The sequence below is a fragment of the Prionailurus bengalensis genome, chromosome E1 (assembly GCF_016509475.1).
Source record: "Prionailurus bengalensis isolate Pbe53 chromosome E1, Fcat_Pben_1.1_paternal_pri, whole genome shotgun sequence".
NCBI lineage: Eukaryota > Metazoa > Chordata > Mammalia > Carnivora > Felidae > Prionailurus > Prionailurus bengalensis.
The window spans coordinates 4,487,442-4,509,716 of record NC_057347.1 but is presented as its reverse complement, the minus strand read 5'-3'; the positions used below and the strand labels follow the sequence as shown (position 1 = coordinate 4,509,716).

At 46.0% G+C, this 22,275-nt stretch overlaps 1 non-coding gene across 1 annotated transcript; it reads left to right on the top strand.

Annotated features, from left to right (window-relative positions):
- Window positions 1-21,558: 21,558 nt before the first annotated feature.
- Window positions 21,559-21,689, top strand: LOC122486227. Its single transcript, XR_006298076.1, has one exon. It is a non-coding gene; the product is annotated as a small nucleolar RNA SNORA25 (small nucleolar RNA).
- Window positions 21,690-22,275: the final 586 nt, after the last annotated feature.

The window sequence follows — 22,275 nt, the reverse complement described above, 5'->3', positions numbered from 1 at the left end:
CCCATTATGGCCCCAGTGAATGTCTTTAGGGAGCCCCATGGAAGCTAAGGAACAATTGTGAGAACAAGGTCCCCAAAGAGCTCACACTGTGGAGAGATTCAGACATACCCTGAGCACCCCCTCTGAGCTCACCTGCTGTACAAACATCGTCTCCCGGGGAGGACCCGAGGGAGCCAGGGGACCTCTGGGACCTTCTTTCAGGTTCATATTAGCCCCAAGCACCCACGAAGCTAGGGAGAGTCAGGAGGAAGGCAGAAGGTAGGGTGAAGACGATGGGGATGCAGAAGAGAAACTTCCACCCAGGGGTCAAGAGCAAACTGGGAATTCCCAAAATATTTCCTTTTGTTTTTTCCTCTCTAGCGTGTGTGTCCTTCATAAAACCCCTAACAAAAGCTGCCAAAATTCTGTTTCCAAATGTTATGCAAATCAGCCCTCCTGCCCCTGCCTCCTCTTGGGGCTAAGGGAGAAACTGATCTGACAAAGAGGACCGATGCCCTTGCTGAGCAGAGTCCAGAAGATACCGTGTCATGGCGGCAGTTGGGGGGCAGGGACAGTTACAGTGTCCCCCCCATGATAACCTACAACCTGGGCTACTGGGATTCCTGGAGAAGGGGTGACAGATCGGGCTCATTTGTTTGTAGGCACTCCTCCTGACAGTCATTAGCCCAGGGTGACACCACCTTTGGAGACCCACTTCCCCACTTCCCAGGACAGACTCAGGGGTCTGGGACTTCACATCAAGGTTTCTCCTTAGACTTCATCTTGTCCTGAAAGAATCTGGTTGCAGGGAGCCTGGATGGCTCAGTCGGTTAAGCGTCCGACTTCCGCTCAGGTCATGATCTGGTAGTTTGTGGGTTCGAGCTCCACGTTGGGCTCTGTGATGACAGCTCAGAGCCTGGAGCCTGCTTCATATTCTGTGTCTCCCTCTCTCGCTGCCCCTCCCCAGCTCATGCTCTGTCTCTCTCTCTCTCTCTCTCTCTCTCTCTCTCTCTCTCTCTCTCTCTCAAAATGAAATAAACATTAAAAAAAGAAAAAGAAAAGAAAAAATGTGGTTGCCCTTGAAACTAAGGAACAAGGGGAAATGGTATCTCCCAAAGAGTGTGAGACCTTCTGGGGCCACACAACCCCAAGGGCAATGATATTGACTGCTTACCATATTCTATATACCTTTTCAGCTAGGGGTGTCCCCCTAGAGCACCCCAAGAGAGATACTACTGTGCCTACTGTGCCCATTTTGTATTTGCAGAAACAGAGGTTAGGGTTTGCCCAAAGCCACCCTGTAGATAGAGAAGGAGCCTGGATTTGACCGTGGGGAGGACCCTAGAGCCCACACTCTGCAGCCCCTCATTACGTTGCCTTCCAACAGCAGAAGAGGGCAAGAAAGACAGACGATCCCAGCCTGCTGTTCTCTGCAGCCTTCGGTCGCTCTCCAGTCTTTGCTTGAACCAGATAACAGAACCCCCACAGCCTTTGGGGTCACAAGGGGCTTCCTTGGGGCAACTGTGCCTCCACTGTCTTACGTGGGCCCCTGCTCACTGGGCTCTGGGACCCCAAAGCAGGGGCTCAACGTCTTGCTGCTGATCTGGCAGTGTTGTGTGTGTTCACAGAAAGTCATGTGCTGTGAGTCAGACACACAACATCCTGACCTCCCTAGCCTGGCTTTATCACAGACGTCCCTGTGGGGGTAGTTCTAGAACCTTCCGCTTGGGTGAGTACAAGGTACAGAATTGATAGTGACAATCGTTCTGTATTTGGGGTAGAGAGCGTCCCCTCCAATCTCTCTCTCTCTCTCTCTCTCTCTCTCTCTCTCTCTCTGTCTCTCTCTGTCACACACACACACACACGCACGCACACACAAGCTTTTCATTTCCCGTGCACCACAATGGCTTTCCTTCTTCGACAGAAGAACAAAGCCTTTTAAAGCCCTAGCCTGTACAATCACCACCAGCCTATTTCCAGGGCACTTGTGAGGGTCCCTTCATTACCACTGGCTCCTCTTTCTGCCCTGCCAGTGTTTTAAGGCTTTTCTTTAACCATCCTATTCTCTCCGTGCAGCATGGAAGCGTGCCTCTCGGACCCCTGTCGCTCTTTTCTGCTTTGTGCTCCCCTCTTTCGTCCTTCCTTTCATGGTTCAGACTGATGTGTGCCCAGTAGGTTGTGTGAAGTTTCCCGCTATGACCCTTTCATCTTCAGCCTGCCGTATCTGCGGCGTTTTCATGGTTGCGCCCTGCGGTGGGACCCATTCCCTCCTCATCCCCAGACCTGGAAAGTTGTAGCAGGCCTGCTCAATTTCTATAAATGCTGGCCCATAGGGTTCCCTCCCCCCCGCGACTATTTTTGTTGACTTTAACCTCGCTGGAACCAGAATGTCAACCCCATGAGGACAGTACCCTTCCCGCCATATTCCATACTACATCCCCGGTACCTAGGACAGCACCAAGCACCCAGTAGGATCTCCGTCAATATCTGAAGTTTGTTAAATGAACGACTCAACTCACCCACAACTATTCAAGTCATATCCCAACATACATGCATTCATGAGGGAAAGCATAAGGGAGTGGTTCAGAGAGCAAGATGTGAATGCTGTTGTGCCAACCACCAGCCAGATGACCACAGGCAAGACGCTTAGCCCCCTGTGCCTTGATTTCCTCATCTATAAAGTGGGGTTATCGGTAATACCTATCTCAGGGCATTGGGAGGAGTAAATGAATCAATACACGTTAAGCACCTAGAACCATCTGGTGTGAAGTGAATAAACGCTCAGTAAACGTTCGATAAACATTAGCTATGACTGTCATTATCCGCTCTATAAACCCAGTGTGTACAAGAGATAAAAAGATGTGTCCAGCATGTGGGACAGCTGGACAGTGTCACAGAGGCCAGAATGAGGGGCTGTAGGATCCTGGGGATGATAGCAACTATCCCCACGTGGGGCAGATTGGGAAAGGCTAAGCTGGGTCTTGACGGTTGACTTGGAGAAGGTCAGACACAGGGTGGGGCATGTGAGTAAGGTGTGAGGAGGGAGGTGGTCATAAGGCTGGAAGGGTAATTTCGGACCAACCTGTTAAAGACTAAGTACATTATAGTTAGTGTACAATTAAATAAAATGAAAGAAGTGGGCCATGTAGAACTCTGTCCTCAAAATATACCTAAACTAGGCTTTCCTTTTTATTTTATTTATTTATTTATTTTTAGTATTTATTTTGAGGGAGAGAGCATGTGATCAGGTGAGGGACAGAGAGCAAGAGAGAGGGAGAGAGAATCCCAAGCAGGCTCCATACTGTCAGTGCAGAGCCCAATGCAAGGCTTGAACTCACGAATCGGGAGATCATGACCTGAGCTGAAGTCAGACACTTAACCAACTGAGCCACCCAGGCGCCCCGGGGCTTTCCTTTTTTGGACCAATCCCAAAGTCCAGTAGAACTTGGCTGGTAAGTCACAAGGGAGGAGTCACTTTTTCCGAGCCCATTCTCCATGCCTGGTGCCTTTTCAACTCATTTTAAGGTATCTGTTGACATGACAGACCTTAAGACTTATTTTAAAAGACCTTAGAGGAAGCAAAAGGAAATCTACAATCCAACCATATGATCATATCACAGACCTCATTTCTTTTAATTTGCCAAACCTTCTGCTTTCAAACCAACAACAGCCTTTTAAGGCAAAGTCTCAATAATTTGCTCATTCAACACATATTTAATAAGTACCTACTATGTGCATGGCACTGTTCAAGAACTTGAGAATAAAATACTGTGAAAAACAACCAGAAATCCACACCCTCTGTGGAGCTTGATTCTGAGAAAGGATTTCTAAAAAAAAAAAATTTTTTAGAAAGAGAGAACACAAGAGCGTGAGCAGGACAGAGGGTCAGAGGGAGAGAGAATTTTAATCAGGCTCGATGCTCAGTGCAGAGCCCAACGAGGGGCTCGATCCCACAATCCAGGGATCATGACCTGAGCCAAAACCAAGCATCAGACGCTCAACTGACTGAGCCACCCAGGTGCCCCCCAAGAAAGGATACTTTTAACTTACTACTGATGTAGGCAACATGTGGCATTTGCCACAAAGGTATATTGGATTCCCTATAAAGGGATTTTATGCATTCAAGCTCAGGTCAAGAGGTAGGTACAGTCACAGGTATTAGGGAAAGTCCAGTCGGAAGACAGTCATCAACCAGGCTTCTGACTTCCCACACCCTTGGTTCTTTCCAAGGTCAGTCTCTGGGATCCAACTTCCCACCTCCTTGTTCCTCACTGCCTCAGCCAAGCATGGGCAGACCATACATTAGGAACGTATTTGGCTGCACGTATCAGACAACTCAACGACAAAGGTTTAAATGGTGCAGACATTTGTTGAAAGTGGTCTCACTGTTCGTCTGGTAGCTGTGACATTCTAGCTCTCTGTATCTTTTTCTTCTTTTCTTCTTAGTGGGTTGCCTCTTCTTCCACATTCTTGCAACATCATGATCCCGGGATGGCCCTCCTAACTCTACGCCTCGCTTCTCTACCCAAGATGTATTAAGGAGGGAAAGACAAGACCATTGAGCTCTCGACTTGCCCCTTATATAAGGGAGACACATTTTCCCAGAAGCCTAAGAGGACACCCTCTTCTTATGAGTGGCCCAAACCAGACCACATCGAACTCCAGGAAGACGGGGACATTCTGCATTGGGATTTCCAGCTTCCATAGTGAGAGGCAGTGAGAGAAAGAGGAAGGCCAGGAATTTCTGGCCAACAACAGTGTTTGCTGGAAAAACCTTCACAGAGAAACCACAAGACATCAGAAACGGAAAGTGACTCAAGCCATTTTAGGCTGAGTTCAAACATGGAGTTGGACAGAGCTAGACCCACCTTAGGAAAAACCTTAGGCTGGAAAGCCCTGTGCTGGAGGCAAAGCTTCTGTGTTCAGAGGCATGGCTCCCAGTTCTGTGGCCCAAGGAAAGTCAGTCCCACAAACCTAGATGATGGGTTACATTGTGGACTAGACAGAAATCAAAGACTTTGCCGCTGATAATACGGTTTCATTAGCTGTTAGGGATTAAAAGCCAGAAGGGGGCGGGGGGAACTCCCACCTCATGCTGATCACACAAGCCCGTCAACCTAGGACATGATTTTGTCAGAAATAAGGAGCCCAGGGGCGCCTGGGTGGCGCAGTCGGTTGGGCGTCCGACTTCGGCCAGGTCACGATCTCGCGGTCCGTGAGTTCGAGCCCCGCGTCAGGCTCTGGGCTGATGGCTCAGAGCCTGGAGCTTGTTTCTGATTCTGTGTCTCCCTCTCTCTCTGCCCCTCCCCCGTTCATGCTCTGTCTCTCTCTGTCCCAAAAATAAATAAACGTTGAAAAAAAAAAATTTAAAAAAAAAGAAATAAGGAGCCCAAACCACTTTCCCATCAAGAATGTTCTTTTCCGGAGGGAGGAGCCAAGATGGCGGAACAGCATGGAAGTTTTTTGCGCGTTTCGCATCCATGAAATACAGCCAGACCAACACTAAACCATCCTGCACACCTAGAAAACTGATCGGAGGATTAACACAACAATCTTCACAACCTGAACCACAGAACTCAGCAGGTACCCGGCGCAGAGAGGTGAACTGGGGAGAGAGAAGTCTCGAGGGCAGGGAGCCGTTTTGCATGCGGAGAGAGGACGGAGACGGGCGGGGGCAGGGGAATAAGACGGGAAAAGCACCCCCCTCCCAAAGCAGCTGGAGAGAAAGTGGAAAAGTGGAAACAGCCGCAGGGACTGAACTAAAAAGGAGAGAGGAGAGAGGAGAGGGTTTAAATTCCATTCAGACTGTAAACAGGGGGAGGTCAGAGTCTGAAACTCCGCAGCTCGGTACCTGTTGGTGCTCTGGTGGGAAGGGCGAATCCCCAGGAGCAGAGTGGAGTCCGGGGGTCTTCAGGCCACACGGGGAGAGGTGGTTCCCCGCCTGGAAGGACAGCTGGTAGAGGCTGTGTGGGTCCCCCAAAGGCAAGGCCCCAGTGGACCCGGGAGGACAACCACATTCGCCGGTGCTGGAACGAGGTCGCTGGGGCGAAGCCTGGTGCCAGACGCATATTGTGATTTTCCATAATCCCAGAAATGCTGCTGCTACACGATCTCGCGGACTTTTTCTGGGGCGGGCTGGCACCCGGCCGCAGTCTCTGGGCATCAGCAGCAGCACAGTCCTGCAAACGTTCCCGGGTGCGGCCGGCACCGGCCATTGCTCGGTGAGACCCTCCCACAGGGGGGCAGAACGGGTCAAAGCCACAGTCCTTCAGAAGTAAGGGGTCGGGAAACACAGCCGCACCTGAGGCAAAACTCAGGAGGGAGGTGCTGCCTGGGGCTTGGTCACAGGTATCTTGCGATACTGGAGACCAGGTAGCTGGATGACCCCATTTTCACCGGCTCCCGCGCATGCGCCTACGCACCTACAAGGAGCACACCGATCAACCCCAGTAAGCCAAGCAGCGCCACCTAGTGGAGGACGGGGCCGTTGCACTAGGCCCCGCCTGACTGGGCCAACCTTGCTCTTCAGGAACACATGTCTCCACCTGCTTAGTTTATGGACTATAAAGCGCTTCATAGTTTGACTTCTAGGGGAAAACAAAACAAAACAAAACAAAACAAAACAAAACAAAACAGAGTATTCTTTTCCTCAGGGGCGCCTGGCCGGCTCATTCGGTAAAGCATGTGACATTTGATCTCAGGGTTGTGAGTTCAAATCCCAGGTTGAGCATGGAGCCTACTTAAAATAATAATAATAATAATAATAATAATATCCTTAAAAATATTCTTTTCCCTATGGCCTTTTGTAGCAACGTGGATGGAACTGGACAGTGTTACGCTAAGTGAAATAAGTCATACAGAGAAAGACAGATACCATAGGTTTTCACTCTTATGTGGATCCTGAGAAACTTAACAGAAGACCATGGGGGAGGGGAAGGAAAAAAAAAAGTTAGAGAGGGAGGGAGCCAAACCATAAAAGACTCTTAACAACTGAGAACAGGGGCGCCTGGGTGGCTCAGTTGGTTAAGCGTCCGACTTCAGCTCAGGTCACAATCTCACGGTCCGTGAGTTCGAGCCCCACATCGGGCTCTGGGCTGATGGCTCAGAGCCTGGAGCCTACTTCTGGTTCTGTGTCTCCCTCTCTCTCTGCCCCTCCCCCATTCATGCTCTGTCTCTCTCTGTCTCAAAAATAAATAAACGTTAAAAAAAAAACATTTAAAAAAAAAACTGAGAACAATCTGAGGGTTGATGAGGAGGGGAGGGAGGGGAGGGTGGGTAAGGGATACTGAGGAGGGCACATTTTGGGATGAGCACTGGGTGTTGTATGGAAACCAATTTGACAATAAATTTCATATTTAAAAAAATATCCTTGGGGCGCCTGGGTGGCGCAGTCGGTTGAGCGTCCAACTTCAGCCAGGTCACGATCTCGCGGTCCGTGAGTTCGAGCCCCGCGTCGGGCTCTGGGCTGATGGCTCAGAGCCTGGAGCCTGTTTCCGATTCTGTGTCTCCCTCTCTCTCTGCCCCTCCCCCGTTCATGCTCTGTCTCTCTCTGTCCCAAAAATAAATAAACATTGAAAAAAAAAATTTTTTAAATATCCTTTTCCGCAACCAGCTGAATTGGATCCTTTATCCAAGTTATGTAAATACTTGCTACCATCATTATTATGGGTCTAAGTATCTCATTTACACGGGACGGGGTCTTGGGCTCCCACGCAGGAGACCTTGGAAAGTGACAATTCAGTCAAAACAAAAGCTTGGCATAACACAGTAAAAAGGAAAAGAAAAACCCCAAACAAAGTTTTATGTGTGTCTCTGCACATGTGTTTGTGAGAAAACACACCCACACAAAACGTTAAAAGGCCACACCGCCCTGATTACCTCCTAAGCCCAGGCATGTCCCTGTAGTTCTGACCACATTCGAATGTCTTAATTCAACATGATTTTGGACACCCACGATTCCTTTCGTTCAGCTGGACAAGAAAAGCCAGGTTGCTCTGCAAAAGGAATACAACTTATCATCATGCTTCTGTGTTGGGAGACATTCTCAGTAAAATTTGAGCCCAGCCTCTGAACTTGCAGATTTATCTGCCTATTCTTTATTCATTTATCTACCTATCCACACACCTATATTATCTATCTTTCTTTCTATCTATCTATCTATCTATCTATCTCATCTAACCATCCATCCATCCATCCATCCATCCATCCATCCATCCAACAAACACTAACTCATTTCTTTGGAGCTCATGAGTTTCTTTGGAGCTCATTTCAGTTCACTAGCCTCACTTCCTTGCCCAGAAAGCCTTCACTTTTCCACAGGGAATGCCTTACCTCTTTTCCATTTTGTGAAAGCCCACTGACCCTTAAAATTCAGGTCCAACTCTTTTTTTTTTATATAATTTTTTTTCAACGTTTTTTATTTATTTTTGGGACAGAGAGAGACAGAGCATGAACGGGGGAGGGGCAGAGAGAGAGGGAGACACAGAATCGGAAACAGGCTCCAGGCTCTGAGCCGTCAGCCCAGAGCCCGACGCGGGGCTCGAACCCACGGACCGCGAGATCGTGACCTGGCTGAAGTCGGACGCTTAACCGACTGCGCCACCCAGGCGCCCCAAGGTCCAACTCTTTTTATTTAAATAATCTCTACGCACAATGTGGGGCTCTAACTCATGACCCCACGATGAAGAGTTGCACGCCCTACCGACTGAGCCAGCCAGGCGCCCCCCGTTCAATTCTTTTTGGGAAGATGGTTCACAGACTCCTACTGTAAGCCCACACTTTAATCTTCCCTCTTAACTTTATGGTACTAAGGTTCTGTATCCCTCTTGTGTTATGTTATAAATTTTTGCCTTCAAGATCTCTCCAATGTTGAAGTGCATTGCTCTTGTATGTTGCAACTGAAACATTCTGACTTATTTCTTACCTCCCCACGAAAGTTGCAAACTCTTTTAATGGAGAGACTATGGTTTTTTGACCCCTTTGCAACCTCCTTCCACAGCTTGCCTCTCACATAACGTTATGCAAATGGTAGGCACTCAACAAATAGGTTTGGATTGGGTGTGCACTTTCCCCATCTGTTAAGTGGGGATAATACTGGTGTTATAGCGACAGGTGAGGATTAATTGAGACGGTGTCTGTTAAAGAGCTTCTTAAACTGCAAAATCCCGAAGACAGTATGATGGAGAATACTGCTTCATTTTTTAATAAAAAATGAACAATAATCAATAGCCACATGCCGGATTGTCTACAGTCTGAATGAACGAGAACTTTTCAGTAAAAAAATGTCATTAGTACATACGGAATCACTGGGTCTTGTGCAGGGTACCAAAGCTACAATGTGGATGAAAAAGCCCCTGTATTTAAGGAGCTCACTTTTTAGCAAAGGAGAAGAAATATAAGTGCCTATGACTGTGTATGAGGATGGGAAGAGCCCCATAACGCAGACACAAAGTGCTCACAGACACTCAAGCGATTCCTTAATTCTGCCTGGGGATTAGGAAACACTTCAAAGAGGAGCCACCATTTGAGCTGATCCTGGAAGATGAAAAGAAATTCGGTAGATGGAGAAAGAGAAAAAGAACATTCTAGAGAAGAAAGAGCAGAGACGTTCTGGACGACTTGGGGTGGGGGGAGGGGGGAAAGAGGAATCAGGATGATCTAATCACAACCTAAACGCCAAGGGAAAAGGGTTGGGAGAGTCAGACCCAGGGGCTGATGCATGGATCATGTCCCCGGAAGGGGCTTCAAAAACCACGTTGAGGAGTGTGGACCTGATTCCAAAGGTAATACAAAGCCACAGAGGAGGGGGATTGATCAGTAGATTTACATTGAGTAACGAATCCCTCAAAGACCCACAATCCCTTTCCATCTCCACTGTGTCAACGCTATCACTTTATTCTTGGGGTGCTTGCAAGATGGCCAAATGGCCAGTAACACAGCCAGGCACAAGCCCATCCTGAAGCATCCTCCCAGGAGATGTGCCTCTCCGGGTCTCTATGGGTCACAGGGCCTGGTCAGATGACACAGTCGTTCGCCATGGTTGGCTTGGACCAGTCTTCTGGGGTTGCATGATCATGGAGAGTCAACCGTGATGTCCACTGAAAAGACCCTGGCTGCCAGCATGCAGATGGGCTCCGGGGCGAGTGTGAAGGCAGGGAGACCACTTGATAAGACAGCGCAAGATGACTGGCATAAAGTAATCAGACCTGGACCAGGGATGCGGCTGTGGGTATGAGGGAGGAGAAGAACCAGAAGACACGTCTTGCGTGTGAAAAAGAACTTGCCAACTCATCATATGGGGAGTGAGAAGCCAGCAGTCACGGACGCTGCAAGCTTCCAATCTTAGGTGACAGATGGGTTTAGTGCACTATCGGCTGAGACGGAAGACTGGGGGGGGGGGCTCAGCTGGCATGCCCCCCACACCTGCTTGACAAAGACTGAAAGCACGAGAAACAGAGGATTCATCCAACCTCTCACTTTCCCCAAGAAAGAGAGGCGGTTGATTGAAGGGCTGACTCTGATGTCATGCGACCAGTCTCCCATCACTTACAAACGGAGAACCTTGGGTAAGCTTCTATCTCCTCACCTGTGAAATGGCTGTCCCAATGCCTCGCTCGTGGAATCGTTGTGTCCAGGGCTCAACCTGGCTCCTGCCTGGCATGTAAGAGACATCATGGCAGAATAGACGAGAAAGGACACCAGGGCACTAGCTCACTCACTGCCTGACCCCAGTCTAATTATCTGAACCTCCATTCATTCATCTGGAAGGTGGAGATACCCACTCATGGGGCTGCTGAGATAATCATATTAGAAGAAACGTCAAGGGGCGTCTGGGGGGTTCAGTGGGTTGAGCGTCTGACTTCGGCTCAGGTCATGATCTGACAGTTCATGGATTCAAGCCCCGCATCGGGCTCTGTGCTGACAACTCAGAGCCTGGAGCCTGCTTCGGGTTCTGTGTCTCCCTCTGTCTCTGCCCCTCTCCCGCTCTCTCTCTCTCTCTCTCTCTCTCTCAAAAATAAATAAACATTAAACATTTTTATAAAAAAATAAATGAAGGTGAAGAGAAGAATTGAGGCTAGGAAAGAGAAATAGGGTGGGGAGGAAGGGGGCCAACAGTGCAAACTCTGGCCTCTGGAATTTAATGGTGCTGACATCAACCTCTTTTCTTTTCTTTTCTTTTCTTTTCTTTTCTTTTCTTTTCTTTTCTTTTCTTCCTCTGAACCAATTCTGTGGCATGCTATTTGCTATTTTCTGACTGCAAAGCCCCATTTTGTTACTGCCTATTTGCTCTGCCTGGTTATCTAATCTTCCTGAGAATTCTGCGTGCTACCCCATGACCTCAAAATTATGGTTTTTCTGCTTCAATCTGTTTCCGTTGTTCTATGTGCTTCTCCCGGGGACCTGCCCACACAAGCACCCAGTAGGATGCCTGGCGTGGAGTGGGAATTTCAAATTGGTTCCTTTCTCCCTCCGGCCACTTAGTCTCCGTGTCTTTCCTTCCACTCGTGTTTTGTTCTAGTTACGTGATGCTCTGATGAGAGGGAGGAAAACCACTCTCATGTGAAGAAAACATGGAGTCCCTCCATCCCGTAACCACTCACCTCACTGTTGCCCAGAAAAGATCATCCCACGGGCTAACAAAACTGGGGTGGAGAATAGCCCTCTGTTTTTAAAATAAAAGCAGTTTTGAGGGCTAACATGAACTTGTTCACCAAACCCCAAGACATGACACTAGGGGACATCTGTCAATGCTTAGAAGCAGAATCTGGGGAAGTCAGAAGCAGAACTCATTGACATGGTCATGGCCTTTCGGGTTTCAAATGCTGACAGATGTAATGAGGTAAGCAGAAGAGGTAGACTGTAACAAAAATATCCGGGCACACAAAAGGTTTGTTTAATTCATGGGTTGTGAAACCGTATCAGATGCCAAAGAGGACACTGGGGAGTTTTAAGAAGTACATCCTTAATATTCTTGGATGAAGACTGCCCCTGGTTTCTGCAAAACACCCTGCGTATGACTCAGAATATTCTTTCATTTTTCCAAGCCTGCTTCCCCAGGCTCTTCCCTATGAGACACTCCAAATCTTCCAATAATCTTTTCTTGCATATGTTAACTGGGGTCTGTTTCTATTATTTGCAACCAAGGAGCCCTGACTGTTTCAACTCATTATGGCAATAGTAACAATCCGTGGTTGTTAGAAAGTTTCTCCCTGTTAGCAAGCTACTGCTCTCTGCTCCCTTTTCTGTTTTCTGCAGCAACTTTGAGCCAATGTTCTCCATGCCATGGGCCTTCAATCATTTAAGGACAAGATACTTTCCCTGTCATTTATTTCCTGGGATAAATAGCCCTGATTTCTCAACAGTTAGGTAGAACATAATTTCCAGCTTGGTCAACATTTCTGGTACCACTCCTGTGAACCCTAAAAAATGCAACCCCCAACACAGGAGCGTGAAAGTTGTAATGTTTCTCCCGGTCTCCTCCCTAATTACATAAATGACCACTCTTTTTATTTTGCTTTTAAGTTTATTTATTTATGTTGAGAGAGAAAGAGAGAGGCAGAGAGAGAGAGCGAGCACAAGCGGGGGAGGGGCAGAAAGAGAGAGAGAGAATCCCCAGCAGGTTCTACAGAGCCAGATTCGGGGCTCAGTCTCACGAACCCTGAGATCATGACCTGAGCCGAAATCAAGAGTCTGATGCTCAGCCTACTGAGCCACCCGTGCGCCCCCAAATGACCACTCTTTTTAGCAGCAACATCACATTGTTGGATTACATTAAGTGTATTGTCAGCTAAAACTAATTTTTAAAGCTCATTGCTTCATCACATAGGCAACACATAATCTTTGAAAATTAGAAAATACAAATAAAGAAAAGATAAACTTTAAAAACTCTCACAACCCACCACCTAGTGATAATCACTATAAATACATTCATGTAAAATCTTCCAGATTATTCCCTATGTTTATTATCTTGGATTTTCTATTGGTCATACACTACCCCCAATGTATACTATGTATTTAACTAGTACCCTCTTGATAGGTTCCTTAAACTTGTGTTTTGTATCACAATTGCAAACAATGCTTGGATTGACATCCTTAAATAACCGTCTCTGAGTGTTTCTCTGACAATTTTTCCCAGCTTTATCGGGATACAATTGACATTTAACATTGTATAGGTTCAAGGTGTACCACTTGTTCATTTGACACATTTATATATTGCGGAATGATTGCCACTAGGGCATTAGCTAACACCTCCAGCTCATGACATAATTACTATTTATAAACGTACTCTCTACTCCCAACGCGGGATTTGAACTCACAACCCTAAGATCACAAGTTGCATGCTCTACTGACTAAGCCAGACCAGACGCCCCATTACCATTTCTTTTTTGCGATAAGAACATTTAAGATCTACTCTCTCAGCAACTTTGAAATAATAGAGTATTATTAGCTATAGCCACCTTGTGGTAGGTTCCCCTCCCTAAGGAAGGAACCAAAAAACCCTCAAGGCAACCTGACTATATGGGTACATGACAACGTCCCTCACCACCTTGTAACATGAGACCACTTAATCAGACTACAGGTTTGTATGTTACCATACGTGGGAGACAAAGAAGTAAAAAATATATGGAAAGCTACGTCATGTGGCATTCAGGGCTCAGTTCTTCCGGTATGAACCCAACTGAGATGTTCCGGAAGAAATAAAGTTGCTTCCTGGAAAGAAAAACCTCAGTGTCACAACTCTCTGTGCGAGAATCCTGCTACAACCTTGCTGTACATGACATCTCCAGAACTTGTTAATCCTATAACTGGAAGTTTGCACCCTTTGGCCAACATCTCCCCATTCCCCCAACCCAAAGTGCCTTACCATGAGGGAGAGAGAGAGAGAGGGAGAGAGAGAATCCCACACAGGCTCCTCTCTGCTAGCACGGAGTCTGGTGCGGGGCTCAAACCCACGAACCTCACCACGAACCCCGAGACCATGACCTGAGCCAGAATTGAACATCGGTTGCTCAACTGACTGAGCCACCAGGGGCACCCTGATTTCCTAAAAATCCCTAGAGGTTGAATTGCTAGTTCAAAAGATATGTGTTTTCTTGGGAGGCTTTTAATTATCTGTCACCAAATTACCCTCCAGAAACCAATTTATACTCCCACCAGCAGATTATAAAAGGCTTTAAGACTCCTGGAATTTTCACATGACAGCCTGCCATGCCGGGTGTCTGTAAGCAGTAAGTGATTTTAAGCTAGATGAAATACTGTATTTACACTTCTTTAATTTTGTTTAATTGGCTCTTGTGTCTCTTTGCCACCTGTTGGGATTATTATTACGTTAGAGATTCAGTCTTACCTCTTGAGAGTCAAGTAGGAGTTTGAAGAGTCTTAAGATTCAGTCAAGCATAGGAATACTCAGCCATTCTGGTTTTGCATCACCTGCAAATCTTACTTAATATCTCCGTGGTTTTCATCCAAGTCACAGAGGACACTGTTGAAGAGAAGGTGGCCGTGGTGCCTGGGCGGCTCAGTTGGCTAAGCATCCGACTTCGGCTCAGGTCATGATCTCATGGTTCGTGGGTTCGAGCCCCGCGTCGGGCTCTGTGCTGACAGCTCAGAGCCTGGAGCTTGCTTGGGATTCTATGTCTCCCTCTCTTTCTGACCCTCCCTTGCTCATGCTCTGTTTCTCTCTCTCTCAAAAAAAATAAAAAATATTAAAAGAGAGAGAGAGAGAAGGCAGCTAAGAAGCGGGTCCCCTGGCAATCTACGAAGCACACCTTCAGCCTGAGAGATAATTACCTATGAGCCTACCTAACAACCCTGGTCGCAGTTTACATGGCATCAGCTCTTTCTCAAGGACCCACCCATGATCCAGCAACTAATGTGGTGGCTGGCACCTCAGGATGGGGCTCCAACATTATGATCAGTGTCTGATCTGGCTGGTCGATACCCAGGGGACATCAGTGGTTAAGTATTTATTATTAATCTCATGCTTGTATCCATGGACCGACTACCCAGATGAGACATGTTAGTAGTTTGCCACATTGTCTTAGAGATCTTGGTTGTTTGTGGGTTTTATTTTTTTGTTTTGAGGAAACGCAGTTAAAAGCTCTCAACCCCTTCCCACCTCCTAAAGGAGGAGTAGTTACTGCTGTGGCTTTTGTGTTTTTAGTACGCTTATATGTATCCATGAACATTTCATCCATGTATCCATGTACATTATGGATGTTTTTAATTTGAAAATGTTGCATGAGTAACATTGCATGCATGTATCTTCCCAGGACTAGATATTGTGCTTTGAACTGTATCTATATTGATACATATAGATCTAATTCATTCGTTTTAACTCCTTTATAGTCTCACATTTATTTTTAAATTTTTAATGTTTATTTATTTTGGGGAGAGAGACAGAGTGTGAGCAGGGGAGGGGCAGAGAGAGAGAGAGGGGGAGACACAGAAGCTGAAGCAGGTCCAAGATCTAAGCTGTCAGCACAGAGCCCAACGCGGGGCTCAAACTCACAGACCTCGAGATCATGACCAGAGTGGAAGTCAGAGGCTTAACCGACTGAGCCACCCAAGTGCCCCTGGATCCATGCTTTCCAAACCTTATTTTCAGTTTTTCTCTATGCATACACACTTCTTATGTATTTGAGATCATATTGTACATACTGTTGTGTAACTCCCTTTTTTTTTTTCATTCCAACAATAGAAGTAAACATTTCCCCCATCCAAAGTATTGCACAATATGCTCTGCAAAAAAGGACATAGGATTCCAGCATGTCAAGCGCCATCATTGATTCAACTGACCCCTGCTATCTGACACGTAGGTCGATTCAAAATTCTTCACTATTGCAAGCAACACTACCAACGTCTGATTCAACATGGCGCATGGTGACCCATTTCGATGATCGCCTCTCCAAATTCTCAAAACTTCATTCATGCAACAAATATTTCTGGAGTGTCTCGAATGGCTCCTGCACTGTTCTGGTTGGTAAGGATAAAAAAAAAAATGAACAAAATGGACACACAAAGATACATTACAGTAATAAATTACCAACAATAGAATAATAATGTCGGCAGCAACCACTTAGTAAATGCTTGCTGTCTGCAGGACATCATGACCTTTGTGAGCTGTTCATCCACAGACGCTATTATCAGCCCCATTTCTGGGAGAAGGCCACTGGCATTTTTACTCTCTCCTGCCCCACCATTAATGCAGGCAGACTTGGTGCTGAATCAGTTGAATCTGACTTCGCTCCAAAGCCTATGAGAGGAGCAAGAGGAAGATGTCACCTGGTAAAGGTGGGGAGTCCCAAGTGAGAGCCTCTTTTCATCAACGAAGGAGACAAAGATCTACTTGGAAGATCCTTGATGAGGAAGGACAAGGAACCATGCTCCCCATGAGAATACAGGCAATTTGTCTTCTGCTCATTGACAAACATTAGATCCTATTTTGTTGAAGAGCAAATTAAGAGGTCAAACAGGGGCACCTGGGTGGCTCAGTCAGTGGAGTCCCCGACTCTTGATCTTGGCTCAGGTCATGATCTCGAGGTCTGTGGGATTGAGCCCCGTGTCTTGAGATTCTCTCGCTCTCAAAAATAAATAAATATGGGAATGGAAACTGTGCAGCCACTCTGGAAAACAGTGTGGAGCTTCTTCAGAAAATTAAAAATGGAACTATCCTACAACCCAGCAATTGCATTACTAGGAATTTATCCACGGGATACAGGTGTGTTGTTTCCAAGGGGCACATGCACCCCGATGTTTATAGCAGTGCTATCAACAATAGCCAAAGTACGGAAAGAGTCCAAATGTCTATCCATGGGTGAATGTGGTATATATATATATATATATATATATATATATATATATATAATGGAGTATTACTCAGCAATCAAAAAGAATGAAATCTTGCCATTTGCAAGAACGTGGATAGAACTGGAGGGCATTATGGTAAGTGAAATTAGTCGGAGAAAGACAAAAATCATATGACTTCACTCATATGAGAACTTTAAGAGACAAAACAGATGAACATAAGGGAAGGGAAGCAAAAATAACATAAAAACAGGGAGGGGGACAAAACATAGGAGATTATTAAATACGAGAACAAACTGAGGGTTGCTGGTGGGGCATGGGGTGGGGGGATGGGCTAAACGGGGGAGGGGCATTAAGGAGGGCACTTGTTGTGATGAGCACTGGGTGTTATACGTAGGCGATGAATCACTGGAATCTACTCCTGAAATCATTGTTGCACTATATGCTAACTAACTCAGATGTAAATTTGAAGAAATTATTAACTAATTAATTAAACTTTAAAAAAATATCAGACAAACAAACAAGCAGAAATACACCCATAAATACAGGGAGCAAATTGGTGGTTTCCAGAGGGTAAGCATGGGCAAAATGGGTGGGGGGGGGAGAGGGGTCCAGGCTTCCAGATGTGCAACAAATAAGTCTCAGGGATGAAAAGTACGACATCAGGAATATAGCCAATGGTACTGTAACCGTGTCATGTGGTGACAGGTGGTAGGTATACTTGTGAGCACCGGGTAACGTGTAGCCTTGTCGAAGTCACATCAAACGGGCGATAAAGGAGGAGTATAAGGAAACTGGAAGCAGATTACCACTCTCAGCTCAGAACTGGTGCCACAAAGAAACTTTGTTGGGGCACCTGGGTGGCTGAGCCGGTTAAGGGTCAGACTTCAGCTCAGGTCACGATCTCGAGATGGGTGCATGGGATCGAGCCCCGCGTGGGGCTCTGTGCTGACAGCCCAGAGCCTGCTTGGGATTCTCTCTCTGCCCCTCCCCCACTCACATGTGCACACGTTTTCACCTGAGCACACGCTCTCTCTCAAAACAAAGGTTAAGAACAAAAATTTTTTTTTTAAAGGTGAATATTCACATGTACAGACTGACTTGAAAAATTCTTTCAAACTTTAGAGGAAAGGAACAAAGAAACCAAAAACATGATGAAAGAAAAGCATAGTCATAGAGGGCACCGAATGGCCATAACTGTACCTTTTTTTTTTATTATGGTGCAAAGACAGTAGAAACTTAAAAAAAAATCGTGCCACTTAAAATTAATTTAGGTAAACTCAGACGAGCGTGAGAAACTTCTGGAATCAGAAACCATGAAGAAATATTTCTAAATATGAAATGCAAACAAATATAAAACATCAAGGTTATCAGATGAATATATTGGGTTAAATTGGTTGAAGTTTTGCTTTGCTCATGGACTTGAATATTTCCTGAAGCAAATCTTTAGGAATAGGATCACCAACAAATACAGATATTTACAAGATGCTGTTAGAAGCATGAGCCAACAAGGAAGAATCTGCAAACGTAAACATTCATACAGAAGAAAATTCTATAAAACCGTTATGTCAAGGTTTGATTTTGAATAGTGAACTAAGACATGACTTTTGTCTGCTTTTTTACTTGTCTGTGTCTTTTTTTCCTTTTTTAACACTTAATACATGTTACTTGTATCATAATAACAAAATGTAATTAAAATTTTTTTTAACGTTTATTTATTTTTGAGAGAGAAAGAGACAGAGCATGAATGGGGGAGGGTCAAAGAGAGGGAGTCACAGAATCTGAAACAGGCTCCAGGCTCTGAGCTGTCAGCACAGAGCCCGACGCGGGGCTCGAACTCACGGACCGCGAGATCATGACCTGAGCCGAAGTCGGTCGCGTAACCGACTGAGCCACCCAGGCGCCCCACAAAATGTAATTTAATAAGCAGGTGTATGGAAGGTAATTGCAGCCAAAGCATTACTGGGACTTTTCTGGAAAACCTCGTGCATGGTGAAAACAACTTGCTTAATTCTGAAGGGCTAAGTTAAAAGAGAGCTTGACTCCCAGCCAGACCCTCACAATCAATGAGCCTCATCATGGTGGCCAGCCTCCATCGACCCCCAATATCCCTGCCTCCTGGTGTTCTTGCCGTGAGATAGCTCTCCTCCCACACTGTAAGAGGGTTGGTCTGTGAGACCAACATAATACGGCAGAAGATAATGTATGTCACTTCTGAGATTAAGTTATAAAAGACAACTTCATCTTGGTTATTCTCTTTCTTTCAGGTCAGTTGCTCTGGGAGAAGTCAGCTGCCATGTCATGAGCAATCCTCTGGAGAGGCCCATGCAGCAAGGAATTAAAGCTCTGGCCAATGGGCATGTGAGCACACCATCTTGGAAGTGGTTCCTCCAGCCCCAGTCAAGCTTCATATGATGCATGTCCAGCTGACATCCTGACTGAAACCACATGAGAAACCTTGAGCCAGAACCACCCAGTTACCCACACTTGGGTTCCAGACCCTCAGAAACGATGTGAGATAATAATAGTTTGTTGCTTTAAGCTGCTAAGTTTGGGAGTAACTTGATCCACAGCAATAGATAACCAATATACCCTTTCAACCTGGATCATGAGCTTTAAAACACCAGGAAGAGGTAAGATAATGGGAAGGGGGGGCAAAGGAGGATGAGGGGGATGTCTTTGAGAGGGAGCAGAGTTCTTCAGGAAGTAATTATATCTTCAACCATTGCTCCCATGCCATGAAGTATGGGGACTCTTGACCTGTCTTCTCAAACTGGTGAGCTCCAAGGGAAATAGGTCTGTGAGGTAGGAGAGTCTGGAATGGGGACACGTAACCCCTTTTTTTCTGGAGTCACTTATTGGCAGTTGGCACCCCACTGGTGTATATGCAGTTGTGGGGTATTGCACTTGGCAGAAAGAGGATGGAGCCTCATGCCTGGCATTTCATACAAGAAGACCCTTAGGAGAAGTTCTGCCATCTTGGGTAAAGGTGGACTGAGTCAGGAAAGCCAGCCTCGGTGACCAAGGAGGGAGTCTCCCCCCTGACAGTCAGAGTGGCTGAGGGTCTGCAAGCTTGACCACCAGTCTTTGAAGGTCCACCCAGCCTGGGACTTTGGACAGACGTACTGTCAGGGTCATTGCCTACACCAAGGATGGCATCACAGCTGAATCCTACCTGGATTCCCCACACAGGTGGATCCAGACAAGTGAGCCGGACACTGAGGGAGGGACTGGCCAAACAGAGAAGGCTGGCCTCGCAGAGAGAGGAGAGATCCTTGTCACTTCCCACAAGGGGACCCTTGGAGCAGACAGGAGGGGCTGTTAGGAGGAAGGGAAAGGGCACCAATGGACAAGGCTGTCTTCTGCTTCCCGAGCCCCGGGCAGGGGGTCTGAACCAGACTGCAATAGAAAATACCAATATCTGAATGTGACAGAATGTTTTCTTGAAATGAAACTATTTAAAACTGGAAGTGGCTAGGGGCGCCTGGGTGGCGCAGTCGGTTAAGCATCCGACTTCAGCCAGGTCACGATCTCGCGGTCCGTGAGTTCGAGCCCCGCGTCGGGCTCTGGGCTGATGGCTCGGAGCCTGGAGCCTGTTTCCGATTCTGTGTCTCCCTCTCTCTCTGCCCCTCCCCGGTTCATGCTCTGTCTCTCTCTGTCCCAAAAATAAATAAATAAATGTTGAAAAAAAAAATAAAAAATAAATAAATAAAACTGGAAGTGGCTGGACATAGCTGATATTTATAAGACTGGGCTAACTTCATGTTTTCCACTGCTGAGCAGGAATCGGTTTTTTGTTTTTTGTTTTTTGGGTTTTTTTTTTAGAGAAAAGGAAGTACGTTTAAAAATAAAGCAAACCTTTTGTTGGCACAGGGCTAGATGGAGACCATTCAATTAAAGCTATTAAATGAGCAGTGAGACCTGAGGCATATATCCGACTTCCTCTTGAATGTTAAGTTGGTCAAGTTCCCTATGCGGGCACGCTGCATTCTTCCAAGAACTTCCGCAATTATAAATGCAGATTAAAAAAAAAATTGTTTAGAGTCTCTTGCCCCTTGTGAATACCATTCCTTCTCCGACTCTACACCAACTGTCCAACGGAAACTTTTGTGATGGTGTGGGAATGTCTTGTGTCTGCCCTGTCCAATATGACAACTGCTTACCGCACGTCCCTACTCAGTGCTGATGCCAAACAAGGGACTGACTTTAAAATTGTATTTTTTAAAAGATTCTTTTAAAGTTTTTATTTATTTATTTGAGAGAGAGAGAGAGAGAAGGATAGGGACAGAGACAGAGTGAGAGAGAGAGAATCCCAAGCAAGCTCCACACTGGCACAGAATCCAACATGGGGCTTGATTTCACGAACGTGCGATCATGACCTAAGCCAAAATCAAGAGTCATATTAGCATAACCGACTAAGCCACCCAGCTTCCCCTAAAACTGTATTTTCACTAATATAAATGTACACAGCCAGATGTGGTTAGTGCTACCATATTGGACAGAGCAGTGAGAAACGGGAGTCAGACATATTTCTTTCTACTGAACTTTTGGAAATCTGGTTTCCGACATCTGGGGAGCGTCTTTGTTTCTTTGCAATCTCGGATTCCACAGAGACAGGGACACATTGGCTCAAGAGTTCTGACACTTCCATACCGCCCACCAAAGTCTTCCCGATGTGTCCTCAGAATCAACTTAAGGAGAGCATTCACAGTAACGTTTACATGGGGAAAATCTGAGCACAGACTGGATTCCGACAACATTAAGAAATTACTTAGGTCATTTCAAAGAGGGATTCAGGGACTAAAACCAAGAGCTCTTCACTCTATGACCAAATATTGAAGTTTTCCATTGGATGTAATCGTTACGCGACCAACAGGGCTGTGGTTTCCTGAGGAGATGGAAGATAAAAAAGAAACAAATTACTAAAATTGCACGCTGCCATATTTACAGATAAAATAATGTGCTGTCTGCAATTTGCTTTAGATAATGGAGTGAGGCGTGGACAGAGGAAATAAGATTGGTTGATAATTGTTGAAGCCTTGTGATGGGTTCATAGCTTCCCTTAGATTAGTCTCTCTCATTTGACATGTGTGTACTTTTTTTAATTAAAAAAGTTAAGAGCTTTAAACAAAATGGGAAAGTGCCTCTATTATGATATCAAGTAGAAGGGGAAAAAAAGGGGCGCCTGGCTGGCTCAGATGGTGGAGGGTGCAACTCTTGATCTCAGGGTTGTGAGTTCAAGCCTCATGTTGGGTGTGGAGCCTACTAAAACAAACAAACAAACAAACTACTAAGAAAAAGAAAAGAAAAAGAAAAGAAGGGTAATATGCAAGCCACAGAAGTCTAAGCACACAATAAAATGAGGAATTTACACAAATGAAAGGAAATACGCAACATAATGTAGTGGTTAGGATCCAGATGGCTGAGTTCAAATCCTGGCTAGAACACTGACCTCATTTCGGGAATTTTTTTAGCTTTGCTCAACCTCCA